This window comes from Ctenocephalides felis, unplaced genomic scaffold, assembly GCF_003426905.1.
Source record: "Ctenocephalides felis isolate EL2017-DRISC unplaced genomic scaffold, ASM342690v1 CF-g0.4_SCAFFOLD_01886, whole genome shotgun sequence".
Taxonomy (NCBI): Eukaryota; Metazoa; Arthropoda; class Insecta; order Siphonaptera; family Pulicidae; genus Ctenocephalides; species Ctenocephalides felis.
In genome coordinates, this window is record NW_020538040.1 from 183,644,909 (window position 1) to 183,662,912 (window position 18,004).

The window sequence follows — 18,004 nt, forward strand, 5'->3', positions numbered from 1 at the left end:
TAAAAATTAAGCAATATTGAAACACCTGCTCATACAGGTAAAAATTGGGCATAAATAAATACATTTTTCAGGAATAACTTTAATATAATATAATAAATATTATTTTATAAAACCAATAATTGTACTTACAAAATTAATACCATCATAACATATGTTCAAAAATCCTGTTACCATACTCCAGATTTTCATTTTGATTAATGAAATCTGATACTGCTGTAATAACATGTTATTCAAAGATTCATAACATACAAAGGTATGTTATTTTTATTAATTTTTTTTACTAAAAATGCAACATAGGAGGCTGTTCTGGGAATTTATTTTAGCGCAATATAAATTCATGAACGACGACGAGTGCTTGTATGGGAATTATAAAACGCATCTCTGCATACACAATTATTTTTCAATTGCTGTTGTATTTGTATACAATAATGAAAAATCCTTTCTCAATTTCCCGTATATTTTCCGAGCACTCGGGCTTATGTCCGTCTATTAGGGCTGTCAGAAACATCAATTTCGAACGTTGAAATCGAGCTTTGGAATTTCGGAATCGACCCTTGAAATGTTGGAATATTTGTATCATTATGAAACCTTATATATCTCTATAAACATACACAATGCTATATTATATTATACTATTTTAATTTATCAATTATGCAAATCTCTATATGTGTATTATGGAGCACAAATTTATCGCACCCACAAGATTATGTATTTGTAAGCACTTTGCACAAACTATATTAAATTTTTAATTAATATTGCAAATATTTATATGTATTGTACATCACCAACGGATTATTTTGTAGTGAATTATTGCACATATATTTAATACATTATTTGGCAATATATTTATTATGCACATATATTGGTAATATGCACATTTTCAGTGTCGGATTGTAAATCGATATGTTTGTCATTTTTGTAGACTTGTTCGGAAAGTAATTTGTTTTTTTTTTGGCTTATTTTTGAAACTTGTTATTTTATAAAAAAGAGACCAAATAAATTATAGGCCACAAAAAATAATCTATGGGCTTTTATTGCATGATGAATAAGTTGATAGTCAAAACAACCTTCTTAAAATATTAAAGGCATAAAAGGCATATAATTCTAAAAAGTAATAAAAATTTGGAGAAATTATACAACATACACGTATAGGCTATTCGGCTTATGCAATTTTTGATTTTGGTGGATTTTTTTTTTAATTTTTTGTCCGTTGCATATTATGAAATGAGTTTTGATTATTAATTATACTATTTACTAATTAAAAAATTAAAGCATATAAACTGTATAATTCATTTATCAAGTGCATATATTTCGTAAACAAAATACTATGGCAATGCTGGTCGCATACTAAAATAGGCAGATTAATCGCATATTCTATGTAAATAGAACAGTATTAAGTTCAATCAATATTCAATTATATAATCAATTCAAAACTATGCCATTCGAAAATAATACAAAAGTGTGAAATTCCACAGAATTAAATATTTTTAATTAATAAAAGTAATTGATAATTAAATTGATAGATATCCAAAATCTACCTAGTCGTTTGGAACAACGATTAATCTCAATTTCATCAAAAACGGATACTCGAAAAACTTATCATAGGCCTGTAATGTTTTAAGGAATTTGTTTTTAGTATTAACTCACAGATGAGTAAACGTGGGGTTCTGTGACATGTGATTGGGAACTTTTTTATCAACAAGGAGAACCTCAGGCTTACTTTTTTGAGATTTCGATGAAACTTCGCATGGTGATAGAGTTGATAGTCAAAACAAACTCCTTAACAGATTATAGGCCCATGATTAGTGGTTTAATTATGAAAAATAATTGAAGTTTTGAAGACTAGGCTGTACGTCATACGTATCTCAACAGTGTTTTCTATCAATATGGCACGATAGCTCGTAGACTATTTTTCAAATTGTGAATTATTTTTTTGTAATTAAACCACTTTCCATAGGCCTATAATATTTCGAGGAATTTATCTTGACTATTAGCTCGATCACCATGCAAAGTTTCATTAAAATTCGACAAGAGAAAACCATCTCCTTGTTAGTTCATACTTACTTCATAAATTTCTTTTCTTTTCAATAAATTTATTAAAGTTTTGAAAAATAGACTACGCCATACGTACTCCAACAGTTGTTTTTAATAATGAAATGATAATTAATTTTTATAATTGAACCACTTTTCATAGACCTATAATATTTTGAAGGGTTTATTTTGACTATTAGATATTGTCTCGATCACCATGCAAAGTTTGTCATACCAGAGAAGAATAAACCTGAGGTTATCCTTTTTGGTCTAGTTCATAAATTCCAAATCGCAATTTTGCAAACTACTGAAGAAGTGTCTACACAGATAATAATTTCAATTTGACTTGAACAGCATTATATACAAATAACATAATGAAAACTGCTTCCAATTGCTGGCATATTTAAAAGGCACATGCCAGAGCCTTATGGATACAGAATGCTGACGCTGCCCATGAATTTTGGGGCTTAGTCATATCAGAACAAATAACTTTCCGAACAACCTACCGCTTAATTGTAGATCTTTTACCAGCTCGTCGTATTTCAGTACCTCCAAAGATCACACCATTCACGTTCGCTCGTGATTTAAACGTCGGCGATCGCACTAGCATACAGTGCGTCGTCGTGACAGGCGATTTGCCGCTGTCTTTCACTTGGCTTAAAGACGACGTCGCAATTACCAACGGCGGTTCATCTGCCGTCGGCGGCAACGGCGGCGGTGACGACCAACGTAACGGACAAGAGAACGCTTCGGCGGTGTCGACGATAACGATAAGACAATACGACGATTTCAACAGTGCATTGAGCATTACGAGCGTCGAGCGATCCCAGAGCGGCATGTACACTTGCCGCGTGCATAATGACGCGGCCACGGTCTCGCATTCGGCTCAGCTGCGCGTCAACGGTAAAGAGAAAAGACACCGAAATAGTTCAAATTTGACAAATTTACTCGCTTCCATACGGGCTCGGGGGAAAGTAATAGTTAGTTCTAGTCGTTAAATTTTGACACATGGGACACTGGGCTAGTGCATCTTCTTTTTTCTCATATACTGTGGTACTCCGCCTGACGAGCAACTCGTCATATAAGTTGTTCGAGATACGTGCCGCCAAGGAAGCAGTTTTTTTTGCTTTGTCATACGAGCAAAAGTCGAGATACGAGCCGCCAAAGGAGCGATTTGTTGCTTTGTCATACGAGCAAAATTCGAGATACGTGATAGTAAGAGGCGTAACATAAACTTACGGGGGTTCGAATGAAACAAGGATTTTTCTATGTTAAGTCGAATTTAAATTTCAATTCGTTAATATTGATTGTGTCATTATCCTGGTGCATTGTGGGACAAAGTTGAAAAGTTTGACAAAACATGTCTAATACATTTTCGCAATAATATAATAAGTTGAAAAAAAAATGCAATAACTTAATCATTTTTTATTTAGTATTTTGTAATTTGCTATGTTTTTGCAGAATATGTATTCGACCTTATCAATAAAGTTTCATTTATTTTTATTATCAAAAAAAATACTATGCTGGAACGAATTAATAACATTTCAATGTATTTCTATAAAAAAAATGCTTTGAGATACGAGCATTTCGACATGCGAGCGTTGTTACGGAACGAATTAAGCTCGTAAGGCGGGGTACTACTGTATTTTACTGTAAGACGACTTTTTGAACACTATAGGGACACATAGAATCCTTATGATAATAATTAAAAATATTAATGAAATGCAAATAATTCTAAGAAAACTTTATATAATTTGGATAAGCAGCAAGTTTTAACTACATTTTAGTACAGTTTTCAAACTTTGGGTCACTTGGGATGCATAATAGTTGTGAATTCCTTTGGGATTATAAATAATCCTATAAACTTAGTAATAAAATTATAATATAGTAGACAGTACCATGACTATTTATGTTACCTTTTGCAATCTCAAATTTGTTAAAAAAAGCTTTTTGTAATTCAACAATAAAATTGACAAAACAATGCACAGATTTCGGATATCTAGACGGACGCAAAAAATTGTTACGACTTATTTAAATTTTGGTACGTCAAAATGTGCATTAATAAAAACACTCTTGGTATTAATGATGTCAAACATGTGTAATATACTATATGCATGATATGTGCACGATTAGCATGTTCACACTAAATTGCATGATTAGAATATAAACTTACTTTAGTTTAATATCTGCGGTTATAATATTACCTAATATTATTTATTTCAGAATTAATTACATTAATTTTAGGTTTGCAGGCAGGTTGTATGTTATACAACAAATTGTACTTCCAGCTGCTATATGGATATAATTTTTGTTTGTTTGTTTGTAAATCATCGAGATACCAAAAATATCATTTTTTTATAGGTACTCTCAAATATTTCCAATTTAGCTCATATGTATCTTTATGTATTTCTGATTGATAAATAAAACAGAATTTAAAAACAGTAAATAAAAATAAAATTGCAGAAGCAAAAACTTTTGTTTCGTAATATTATATTCCCAAAAGTATCGTCAATGATAATACTAAATTTTGAAGTTCTTATCAATTTTCATTATGGAAGGCTATTATGAAAATATTTCATATTGATTTTGATATAGGCGTACTTTGTTTTCTGTGAATCCAAAAAGATAATTTAGTGATCTGTGAATCCAAAAAGATAATTTAGTGATCTGTTTAAAACATTTAAATACTTTTCAAGCTATCCACAAACATGTAATATTTGAATACAAAATATGCCATCTGGTACTTAAAAAGTGGTTGATATCACATTGTATGAAATACAAGTTTGAACCTTGAGTTTCTAGATTGCGCTTACCATAGCGCCAGGAAGTTTTTGCTTTATTGACACGATTTTTTATATCAAGTGGATCAAAGCATAGTCTGCTACTCATATATCCTATTTTTGTATAGTTTTGATTCAATATCCCTTGAATCGATTTCAGTACCGCCTCGGATATCTCCATTTTATTTCGAAGACAGTGTAACGGAGGGCATGCGAACCCAATTGATGTGCACTACCAGCCAAGGCGACCAACCCTTCAACATAACCTGGCTGAGGGACAACATGCCTCTGAACCCACCGACCCAGAGGTCCGAGGAGCACGACTCCTCGATTCAAATCAGCGACTACGCACCTTTTTCGACTATATTGTCGATAAATAATGTGACGTCGAGACACAGCGGCAATTATACTTGCCAGATCACTAATAGAGCCGGGACCGTCGAGTACTCGGCTATGTTGCTGGTGGCCGGTTTGTAGGCACATTTGATCTGGATCGTTCGGCACAACGTGAAGCACCACACACAACAGCACTGATTATAATATTCACTGCACTAAAATAATGTACACTTATTTTATTATAAATCATACAGTAAAACCTCACTTGAGCTTTAACAGAACTAGGTGCAAGTGGTATTTTGCCTCAAGGCAATTGCATCAACTGCTCGATATGGGGAAATATTTGACTTAATTAGTTTCAGCAACTTCCAAAATTGTGACGATAAACGTACATCTTTCGAGTAGTATTTGATTTTCCAAAATCCTGAATCGTGCCAACAAAATAAACGATGAAAAATTTTGCCCTTGCTAATTAGAATGAAATGGCTCGGCCGATCTCACAAAACTAATCAATGCGAATAGTGTTTTCGTACGAGTACTTTTTTTATACAAGCGAGGTTTTACTGTATATTTTCACGTATTTATGTTCAGAAATGTACTACAAAATGCACCTATTAATTTTATTAATACACATTATTTTTCAGAATCAAACGTATGCTTCAATATTATATTTATTGCAAATTAAGCACCTGGTATCAACGGCACAGAGCTGGCAAAATTTTGTTATATATCTTATTGTAGTTATATATTAACTTTTAATTTTTAGTTCAGCCATATATGTATTTATGATTATTTAATTTTTTGACTAAGTTTATTAGCAATATTTTTGCTAATTTACTTTTAGCTCAACCTCAGTTGTTTTAAAATTTAGAGAAACTATTTATGAAATTCATCACTTCTATTGAATTTTTATTTCTTCTATTTATTTTATCAATTGCAAACTAAATATTTAATTTTAATCTTAAATTAAAATACTTTTATTAAACTTTCATATATAAGATATTTGTTGTACTATTTCAATCAAATCAGTTTTTCCTCGGTGTTAGCTACCTTTAGTGCACGTCGCATGAATTACTTATTATTTTATTCATTGAAATACTAAAATTTCCAATATGATTTCTGTAGTTCCTCCACGATGGACTGTTGAACCAAGTGACAAAAGTGCTGTATTAGGAAGTTCCGTTGCTTTAAACTGCAAAGCTGATGGCTTTCCAATTCCAACCGTCAATTGGAAACAAGCAGTCGGTATAATAATTTAAACAAATTGTTATATTAATGTATTTTTTATTTATCAATTATATATTTACGATATATTTTATATGACAGGTGAACAGTCGGGAGAATACAGAGATTTAGCTTACAGGAGTGGCATTGGAGTTGAGAGTTTTTCTAATGGGTCCTTGATTTTGCCAAGAGTCAGCAAGGAACACGAGGGATATTTTTTGTGCCAAGCTAGTAATGGAATTGGTGCTGGTCTCAGTAAACTTATTCGATTGACAGTCAATGGTAAGGGATGGAAATATATTATTTTGATCAAGTCGATAATTTTTATTGGTTAAGTTAATTATGATGACTTGCTTTGAAAAAAATGTTACTTACACAGAGTTTTATTATACAGTGGGGCCCAAGGTTAAAGTTCGAGCCCGCCAAGAAATCGTCAGGAGAGGCGACAGAATTACTCTTCGATGTGAGGCAGAGGGCGACCAGCCTCTGGACGTCTCTTGGAGGACACGTGGCAGTAAAATCGAACCAGATTACGATATCAGGTATGATGAAAATTAATACAAATATACATCATTATGTATAGCCTAAAACTAATTTAATTTTCTCCTATTGTTTGGTGTTTCATCACACAGTACTTAATAATATGGAAGTATGTCATGTTTAAAACTCCAAATAATTTATTTTTTTGGTTTTTTAATCATTTATAACAGTATAATATAAATATATTTCATTAGCAGGTATATCCTGAAGACACGCCAGTTTCCAAAGAAATAGTTTCAGAACTAACGATTGTTCAGACAAGTCTTACTGATAGAGGAGAATACTCCTGTGTTGCAAGCAATTCTTTTGGTCATGATCATGCAACAATCCAATTACAAGTACAAGGTTAGTAGCGAGAACACATAGTAAAATTAGCTTTCAATTAATTTATAACTCATATTCTAGAACCGCCAAATTTCCCTAAAAATTTGCACGTAACTGAAATCGGCAGTAGGTCAGTAAGATTAGCATGGTCTTCTGCCGAACAAGATTCTGTAGTCACCAAAAACTCACAGCCAGTTACTAATTATATTTGCAGTACAAAGAAGCACAAGGTTTGTGTTGAAATTCATATTACAATAATTGCATTTTGATTGAGTTTTAATAAGTAAAACAATTGTGTGTAGATGTCTGGCGGGAACACAATACGCAAAAATTACTGAAAGGTGACAAAGCAGGAACACTGGTAACATCTTTAAAACCAGCTACAAGTTATCATTTTCGGTTGTATGCTGAAAATCATTTAGGAACCAGTGCACCCAGCGACGTTTTACACGTAAGATCACATAAAGAATAAATATTTTTTTATATATACGTATATTTACATTGATTTTTCTCAGGTTGTGACCGATGGTGAAGTACCAGGAGCACCACCGATGAAAGTATCTGTGGAGCCACTTGGACCTCAACAACTTTTAGTTACATGGAGACCTCCAGAACGTGAATTCTGGAATGGTGAAATATTAGGATATACAATTGGGTATCACAAGCAAGGGTAAGAGTACACTTATTACTTATAAATAACAATTGATTTATATTTATATCTATATATTTGATTTTTATTTTGTAGTGGTAAAGATACAACTTACAATCACACTCGAGTGGGAACTACAGGTGGTGAAGGTGTTAATGATTTTCGGCTGACAGGTTTAGACAAATATCAGCAGTACAGTATTACTGTTCAAGCTTTTAATAGTAATGGTGATGGACCATCGTCAGATCCAGTACTTGCCCAAACGTTAGAAGATGGTAATAATTTACTCATTTTATCCATTTGAGGACTTAACGTTTGTTGATAAAGATCAATTCAAATTTAGTGCAGCAAATCAACAATATATATATGTGTATCAAATGTAAAGTTCATATAATTTTTTCTTTTAGTTCCTAGTGCTCCCCCGCAAATGTGAATTGCGTTGCTTTGACAGCGCACAACATACAAATTTCGTGGCAGCCACCGCCGCAGGAAAACACACACGGCGTCATCACCGGTTACAAATTACTTTACGAAACATCAAATTCTAAATCAGGTCAGTTTTTGCAAAAAAAATCCTGATCTTATCTTAGGCAAACATACTTGAAATTTGTCCATTACCGCTAGTTTGTTTATTCATCGAAGACACTAATCTATATCGAATCATCGTCAAACGCTTCAGTCCAGAACATTATTATCTCATCTGTATTTTTATTTTTTTATAGATTATGCAAATAGAGAATCAAAAGTAACAACTTATTTAAACACCGTTCTCCATGGATTGCAACCATACACAAATTACAGTATTCAAGTCCTGGCTCTCACGAGACAAGGAGAAGGTGTTATGAGTTCTGTTATTACTTGCACCACTGAAGAAACTGGTATTTATTTTATTTACTTTTATTAATTCATGAATGTATTGTTTTTATATTATTTGTGGTTTATTCCAATAGTTCCTGATGCTCCAGAAAAAATTAAAGCAATTGTGAGTGGAGAAGAAACCGTGATCATTAGTTGGTTGCCGCCCAGAAGGCCTAATGGTGTTCTTTCCAAGTACACTGTGTTTATTAGGGTATTAGATAAGGGACAAGAAGTTAAAATAATCAAGGTAACTGAATTGAACATTTATTAAATGATAAGTTACGAGAGTATTTTTTGCAAGAGTGACACTGCTGTACGAGCCAGGAAGCCGCTTTAGTACTTTTTACACGAGAAAAAATTGAAAATAACAGTGTTAATAATTTATAGTTCAGGAGGGAGGGACGTCCCCGAATCGTAAAAAATATTTATAAATGAAATAATAAACTAGAGGTGCATAGCATCGTGCTTTAAGGCAAATTGCTGGAACTTCTCGTACCGCAAATTAAGATTTATAACTAGTTGGTATTGGTATTTTGCCTTGAGGCAAGTTACATGAACTTCCCGATATGTGTGAATAATCGACTTAATCAATAAAAAAATTAATTTATGAGTGATTAAAAGTATTCTGAGTGGAATTATAACACTTAATTGAAAACGAGCAAACTCGTTAACTTAGAGTATTTTCTAAAAGCAAATTTTCAAAAATCAATAATTTTTATAATTGAATCTGTTTCCATAGCATTTAAATTTTTAAGTATTAAGACATTGAGACCAAGTATACTCTATCGTTATACCAAGTAAATTGTCTAATTTTAATTTTAACAAACGTCAAAAAAACTACTCATTTTCTCAAACTTTGATGAATTTTTAAAATTAAACTACTTGTCGCAACGTCGCAATATTTCAGTAAGTTCTATAAGACCATGATATATAATATATCGCCAAAAAAAGTTCCAGTAAAATCGGCTTCAATTTTTTTTTAACAGTTAATTACAAGAAAACGGCTCGGTAGATTTTTACCTAAAACTAATCAGTATCATTCCCAACTAATATCTTTCGAATAGTTTTTGATTTTTTAAAATCGGTTTGGTAGTTTGAGGTTAAATGTGGACGAAAGTTTAACACTTTTTTCAAATTACAAAGAAAACGGCTTGGCAGACCGTCTCACAAAACTGACAAACGATAGTTCTCATTGAGATACATCAAATGGCTTTTAAATTTTTGAAATCGGTTCAGGCGTTTTTGAGAAAACGTCGATCAAAGGTCTAATTTTGACAAATGCCAAATAAACGATACTAATTTTTGCAAACTTTAAAGAATTTTCAAAATTAAACGGTTTGTCGAAGGGCCGTAATATTTTAGTATAATCTAGAAGACTATGGTATCTACCGTGAAAAACAAATCATACAAATCGTCGATTTTTTTTTTAAAAAAGTTTATTACTAGAAAACGGCCCGGCCGATCGTCGCACAACACTCAGAAACTGTAGTCCTCTTCGAGATACATCGATCGGCTATTAAATTTTTGAAATCGGTCCATCCGTTTTGGAGAAAACGTCGATTTACGGCAAAAAATCTGTTCACACACACACACACACACACATACTTTTACCATATGTGGTCTCATTCGATTCAGAATGGCTTGAAACGTCGAGAAAACATAAAATTAGCAAGTCGGATTTTTTTATGAAAACATAAACTTCTCCTTCGGGAATTAAAAAAACCTTAAACTTTTCTGAAAACTTTGAAATTATTGAAAAAAAATACCGTTTTTAAAAATTTGATTCGTTTAATTTTGAATTTTTTTGAAAATCTTGTGCTTTTTTTCAAGGCTATCGTGCTGCGTGGCTGTTTTAGAGAAGAAATGTCGCCGACGAAAATTTATATCCGCACACATACACACACACACATATATATCCATTCATTCTAAAGTATGCCAAAATGTTCAGAAACTTGTAAAACGTAAAGATATTTACAATTTTTCATTTTTGATTTATTTGAGAGTATTATAACTTACTCTACGGAAATTTAATTAATAGCTATCTACACATACGGTTTTACCGAAATGCGGTTGATACTTAACATAGCAACCACTTGATAAATCCTAGATGACGTAATGTGAACATTCACAAGTGTACATTTCGCACTTACTTTGTGTCAAAATTCCCATATCAATGTCCCGGTTATTACAAGCCGATGAAATAACCACCTACTTCCTTCCTCCTCTCCGCAGGGGTCATTGCCGGCCCAGCACCATCACTTCGACGCCGTCGGCCTGAAGAGCCACGAGTCTTACGAGGCGTGGGTGACGGCCTCGACGAAGGTCGGCCAAGGACCGAGCACTCCGGTCATCAAGCTGTCGCCGAGCAGCGTCGTGCCTTCCGCCATCATTTCGTTCGGGCAGCCGATTCTGGTCGCCTGGAGGGTCGACGTCAAGCTGGCCTGCCTGTACGTCGGCGTGCCCAAGTCGACGGCGGAGTGGCGGGTTGGAGATGTTAGACTCAACAAGCATAGCAAGTGAGTAGGGGGAATTTGTGTTTGCGGGGTTATTAGGAGATAATGTTTGTGGCATACGCCAGAAAACAGTTGAAACGATCAACAGTTGTGATAGGTCTTATTGGATGAAAATCTAACTAGTGGTTCATGGCATCGTGCCTTAAAGCAAATTGCTGGTACTTCCAGTACCGTAATTTAAAACTTTTAAAAAGCTTTAAAAATTTGAAAATTTTGATGAAACTAGCTGTAAATGGAATTCTGTCTTAAGGCAATTAAGGCGTCGTGCCTTAAGGCAAATTGCTGGAACTTCCCTTACCAAAAATTATTTTTTTAAAGACGATTAACATTTTTGAAAAAATTTTACTTCGAAAAAATAAGATTTTTGAGAAACTATAAATTGGACAAAAATTACTTTTTTTTGAAAAAAAAAATTGTTTAACAAATTTAAAAAAAAATAAAAAAAAAACTTTTTTTAATTTTTTTTTTTTTTGAAAAATAATGTTCTCTTTATTTTGACATATTTTGGAAATTCTGAACTTTTTTTCAAAGCAATCGTACTGCATTAACTGCATAAAGACAAAATGTCAAAGCGCGTAAGCGCCGCGTCGCCATCTAACGGATAAACATTGGTATGTAACCCATAGGAATGTAAACAAAATTTATACTTATTGTTAAAATCTCAATAAAATATCTGATAATTTTATGTGCATATGTCTAATGATCATTTTAGACCGCCAAGTGGCATTTTTTTCAACTTTTTTACTAGATCTCTGAAACTGCTAGACCTGCCTTCTTGAAAATTTGATCAGTTCTTCATCTTGTTAATACAAGTAAAATGTTTTATGAATTATTCAAATCGGACGCTCCGTTCTTTTAAAAACTGAGTTACCGTTTTTGGCAGTTTTTGCCCAGTATCTTCGGAACGGCTAGTCTCCTTATCAATATGATTCGAATGTTTTTTGAATTATTCAAATCGGTTGATCGATGTTTCCGAAATCGTCGACGAAAATTTGTATCCGCGCACACACACATACGCGCGCACACACACACACACACATATACACACACACATACATCAATTTTTTCTAAGGTATGCCAAAATATTCAGAAACCTTTGAAACGTAAAGATATATAAAAATTTTCATTTTCGAATTTTTTGCGATTACTCTAACTCGCCCTACGGGAAGTTAATAATATAAAGCTTTGTCAATCATAAATGTGCGGTATAAAGTATTGTATTTTTCCAAAAATTTTGACAAACAAGATTTTTTTTGATACATTGAGTTTTCGTGATGTACTTTTAACTTAATTACTCAATAAAGTTACCATTACCCATATAAAAAAAATCTGATATCGTGTCGATTAACATGATAATTACTAGTTATTTTTATTTCTTATTTTAAATTAATAAATTTTATGTCATATACGATATATAATATAAATTACAATATAATTTCGTATATATAAATGGAGAAAAAAATGTTACAAGCTTCCTTGTTAGATTTATTCAATAGATACAAACTTCTCTATTTTCATTTTTTACTCTAAACAAATACGGTGGGTAAGGATGTAGTAATTATTATAAGTTTATTAAATTTTTTGTGTTCTTAATATGTTTTATTATGTAATTAAAATTTTATTTAACTTGCAATTAAATCATTGATTACAAGTCGCAAAGACTTGGCGGTCGTTCCAGACTTGTGTGACAGGTGCCCAGTAAACCGATCGCATATTTTTATTTGATTTGTTATTGCTAATTGCAAAAATAAAATGAGAAAATTAATGTAGGGTTACAATCAATAAAATAAAATTCTTTTTATATTGAACTATAATAAAACCTTTGTTTTTGCCTAATTATCTCCTAATGATCTCATATTTTGAGAAATAGCAAGAGTAGATATTATTGTTATTATTTAAATTGCTAAGCAAATATATATTCTATTTAAAGTGCATTAATTTTTTTTAGGTATATAGTGCATTTAACTAGTTTTTGAGAGAGAAATAGTTAATAACTCAAAAAAACATTCTATTTTTGATTGTTAAAAACCAATATGTTGTTTACATAAATTTATCAAATTTATATAAAACGAGTTTACATGGTTATAAGTTCAAATTCATGTCACAAATCAATTCATGGAATAATAAATGTTACTATGAATGGTATTGACTGAGAATGTACTAGTTTTTTTTTATTAATTTTTTATAAATTGATTCTATCTAGTATTAAGATTTTATGTACCTAAAATTATATAAATATATTTATTTTTTTATTTTCACAACTGTTGCAAGGTTCTATACATTTATAATAATAATTATATCAAGTAAAGTAGTAATAAAAATATATAATCTAACTTATCTCTTATAACTGCTTTAAAGAATTTTTTAAAGTGTTTTCGTTTCGTTTTTTTTCAAGTATTCAATATTTAAATAATTAGTGTGGATAAATCACGCTAGATATTTACACTGGAATGAATACATGTTTACAAGTGATTAGTCTTGAAACTCATAGAGCCAGACATTAGTTTTTTTTGTAAAACACGATATCATTTCCTGCGTCATTAAAGAAACAGAGATTTTTTTTATCAATATCATAAACGTATGTGTGTAAACTAATATTTTAGGTATTTCATTTTAATGCTGATGATTAGATTAACACACGTCAGTCTTGAAAATATTTTTCAATTTATGGCTTTACCTTAAAATCCGATTGCTAGTTTTATGTTTATTTGAGTTTCAAGTAATTCTGAATTCCCAAAAAATATGGCATGTGTATAGTCAAAAATTTTACCTTTTGTCGACGTATTTATTTGGGACCTGTTTACCTCATATTTTGATCACAAATGACTTAAAAAATTAGCAACAATACGTTATTTATCTTCAATATAAATTGCATGCGAAAAATCAATATGTGAACGACACACTTTCGAAATAACTCATTATTTTGCATAATTATTTGCATTTACAATCTTCGTGTCGAACTGCAATAAGGAAAATGATGTGAAATTAATACATATTTTATAAATTCGAGAGCGTGTCACTCTCTAAATGTAATTGATCTCGTTCGTTAATTAATAATTACAGCCTTTCGCCTTCTAAACTTTGAATAATTTAAACGGCATTGAAATAGTAATAATTTTTCAATGCTGTATCTAATCATATTTGTAATTAACATTATTTTTATGCCGACAATAAAACAGACATGCAGCTGTAGAAAATTAAATGGCTGGATTTATTTTTGTTTGATGCAAACGTGAACTAATTTTTATAATTAAGCTTATTTTCATATGCCTATTATATTTTAGGCACCTAATTCATTCATTATTCTACAACAATAAGACCATGAATTATAACTGTACAAACTTGCATTGAATTTTACTTTTAAATTTTCTGCATCCATTTGTTCATAAATCAGGATATTCCAAAAAATTGCCTCGCAGCGCAAGGTCAATGTTAAATATTAATTCAACCAAAATGCATACCATATCTATTGTCTTAACAGAAATTCTTAAAATGTGTTCCGGAAATCTATTTAAATGCAGATTAGTTGAAGTGATATCATTAATGTGTATACATTTGCTTATTTACAGATTAGAAGTCGGTCCTGACAATACTCTAACATTGCGCAACGTCCATAGAAGTCACGAAGGGAACTACTCGTGCCATGTGAAAAATACTCTGGGCAGCGATTACATTGTCTACACGCTGCAAGTACAAAGTATGTTAATAATTTCTAGTTAACATATTAGAAAATAACATAAAGCCATAAAGAACATGAGTTATCCCTAGTCCAGAATTCGATCTCAAGGTATCAAGTAGTATGATTTGCACTTGAGATCACAGATCAAAACACATCTGATCTTTTTTTAAAGTTCAGCTCACTAACTCTATTTTACCACATCACTCCCCCACAGGGTGTCCCAGAACAAACAGCTCATGAGACAACTAGTCCTGTGTACTTCAGATGTCGTTGATGCAAAAAATATTATTCCTAAATATATTGTTCCACCAACTTTTTTTTAATTTGAAATTTTGCTTTATTTGACTTAAATACATAATTTTTTTTATTGTTCCACCATCTATGATTACTATCGGTCATTTACCAACACTGTATGTAATGAGAAGAATCTAACGGAGTGCTCGGCCTTTTTTGTGCGTTTCTTAGAAACAATTTAGTAGCATTCATACTGATTACCAAAGACGCTCAGCAGAAGAACTTGAGGTCGTAAAAAATCTGAACTGAGATTGGTCAATTACCTGTTTAAGTGATTTTTAAATATGTAATGTACTTCGTGTTAAAAGTAACAAGTTCCTGAAAGGGATCAACAATTCTTGTCAAAAGTAACAGATTGTGAGAATAGTAAATATTAATTATCTAGAAATCACAAATTGTATAGACATTTATTAATGGACACTTCTGATGTGCAAAACTTATAATTTTTAAGAAGTTTATAAATAATAATAGTAAATGGTAGTTTACCCGAAGGCTGGTTCATGGTTGTTTTTTTTTATTCTCATTATCATTTTATTACCATAAATTACATTTTTATTCACTTTTATGCATTGCCAAATTTTCTGCTTTCATGTTTTCTGGTCCTGTGCTTCAACTTTTAGGTCTCTGTATTTTCTTTTCTCGCTTAAGTCATCAATCATCTGCATTCTTCTTCTTCCCAATCTTTTTAGTCCTTCTATTTCACCTTCGATGACGTCATGTAAGAGGCTCTCTTTTCGCAGAATGGGTTTGATCCAGTTTCCTTTTCTTATTAGGAGAGTTCTTACTTCGCCCACTCTTTTCAGGACTTTTTCATTTGATATCTATCCACTTCATTCTTCTCTATTTGCCTCCAGTACTACATTTTAACCCTTTCCATTCAGATGCCGTTTTTCTTAGAGTCCAAGTCTATGATCCGTACAGAGCTATGCTTCAGACATAACATTTTAGTCGAGATTCAGTTTGTTCATATATTATAAACATAAAATATAATGTCTTATGGACGTTTTGGACTGAATTTTACAAATAGTTTGAAAAATGCTCTTTGTGTAATTAAGATTCTTTTTTACAAATAGGACTTTAGCGAAGAAAGTTTGTCTACTTATTAGAAAAATCTGGATTGATTGCATTACTAATACCATTTCCAATTTTTCGATTACATTATTGGACAAAACTATTTTTATCATTGCGTGATTTTCAATCGTGTCTTTTAACAAAACGAATTCTCATAAAAACAGTTAATAATCTCCTTCATATTTTAAATTCTTTTAATAATCATTAGAACGTAGATTCACAAATAAAAATACTTTAGTCCGATCATTGCCATTTATGTCTGCCGATTAAACTAATATAAGTATCCTTGAGACTTGGGATTTGTTTGAATGCCGATCAATATGTTTTTTGTGCAACGAAACAAACAAATTTGACTCGAAGAAAAAAAATTAGAAATTTTAAGATAATGAATATGTAAGGGAAAGAATTTCTTGAAGTTCAGATTTTGCGTTCAACAAAATATAGTGATCTGTAAATTACTTAATTGCGAATTCACACGTACGCTATCTGGTAGTTACACTTAAAAATCTTAAAACAAACAAAATAATAAATTTTTTTTTTATAGTCATTAAATTATAACTGCGTCAATTTTCTACTGACGTACTCTATTGATAAAAAATAATTGGGGATTATTATTATTTATTTTATTTCCTTTAATTTAACTTATATTTGTTCAGGCTTTATGACAATTCCCTGAAAAAATAATTGCTTCTAAATATTTTAGTTCTAATAAGCTTATGTTATTTAATACTGCAGTATATTTTATTTATCTGATAAGTAGCAATTTTTTTGTTACGTTAGATTTTGTGTTGAACAAAATATGAATATGGTGTTTTGTGGAACACAAATGAAATGGACAAATAATTTTAATTAAATATTCTAACACTTTCCATGTTTTCAAATGCGTTAATTCTATTGTAAACAATGTAGTTTTTGGTTTTTTCTTATTTGTATTGAGAGATATTTTCTAAAAATAAATTTGCATTGCATATATAGTAAAAAAATCGTTTCCTAAATTTTTCAATTGTCTAATGCATCTAATTGTATAATGCAATTTAAAAAAAAATGTTATATTTATATAAGTATAATAAAATCCAATCAGGGTATTAATTAAAGTAAGATAAGATAATATCTAAAAAAAATAATCTAAAAAAGCGTTTCTTAAAACTTGAATACTGAATTTTCCATACCTAAACGTATGGGTTCAATAAACATGTTCCAAACCTAGTGGAACTTCCCGTACCGAATTAAAATTTTGAAAATCCGAATTACTTTTGATAATCAAAAAAAAAATTTTTTAAATTAAAACAAAAAAAATTGAAATGATTTTTTTTCCTAAAAACAATTATGTCAACACAAGCAAAAAAATTTTTCAAATCGGATGCTTATTTCTGCCATTAAAACTGCAATTTTTGCACATTTAGCTCCGTATCTCCAAAGTGACTGAACCTGTCTTTGCCAAAAACTAATCACCACTTCTCTACATCATGAAAAATTGAATGTTTTTTGCATCATTAGAATTGAAAGCTCCGTTCTCTCGAAAACTTATTTGATCGAAACATCATTTGATCGATGTTGTTTTTCGAATCTAGCTGGAATAAAAAATTTAAAGCTTTAAATTTGATAATAAAAAAAAGTTTATCAAAATTCATTGAAAATTGTCCAAATTATTCAGCATTTCTATTGACCACATATAACTGGCATGCCCTTTACGACAAGTGATTTA

The 18,004-nt window shown here is 31.2% G+C and overlaps 1 pseudogene; it reads left to right on the forward strand.

The window, feature by feature from the left end:
- The window catches only part of LOC113376357, a 222,190-nt pseudogene that overhangs the window by 119,056 nt on the left and 85,130 nt on the right, over window positions 1-18,004 (forward strand).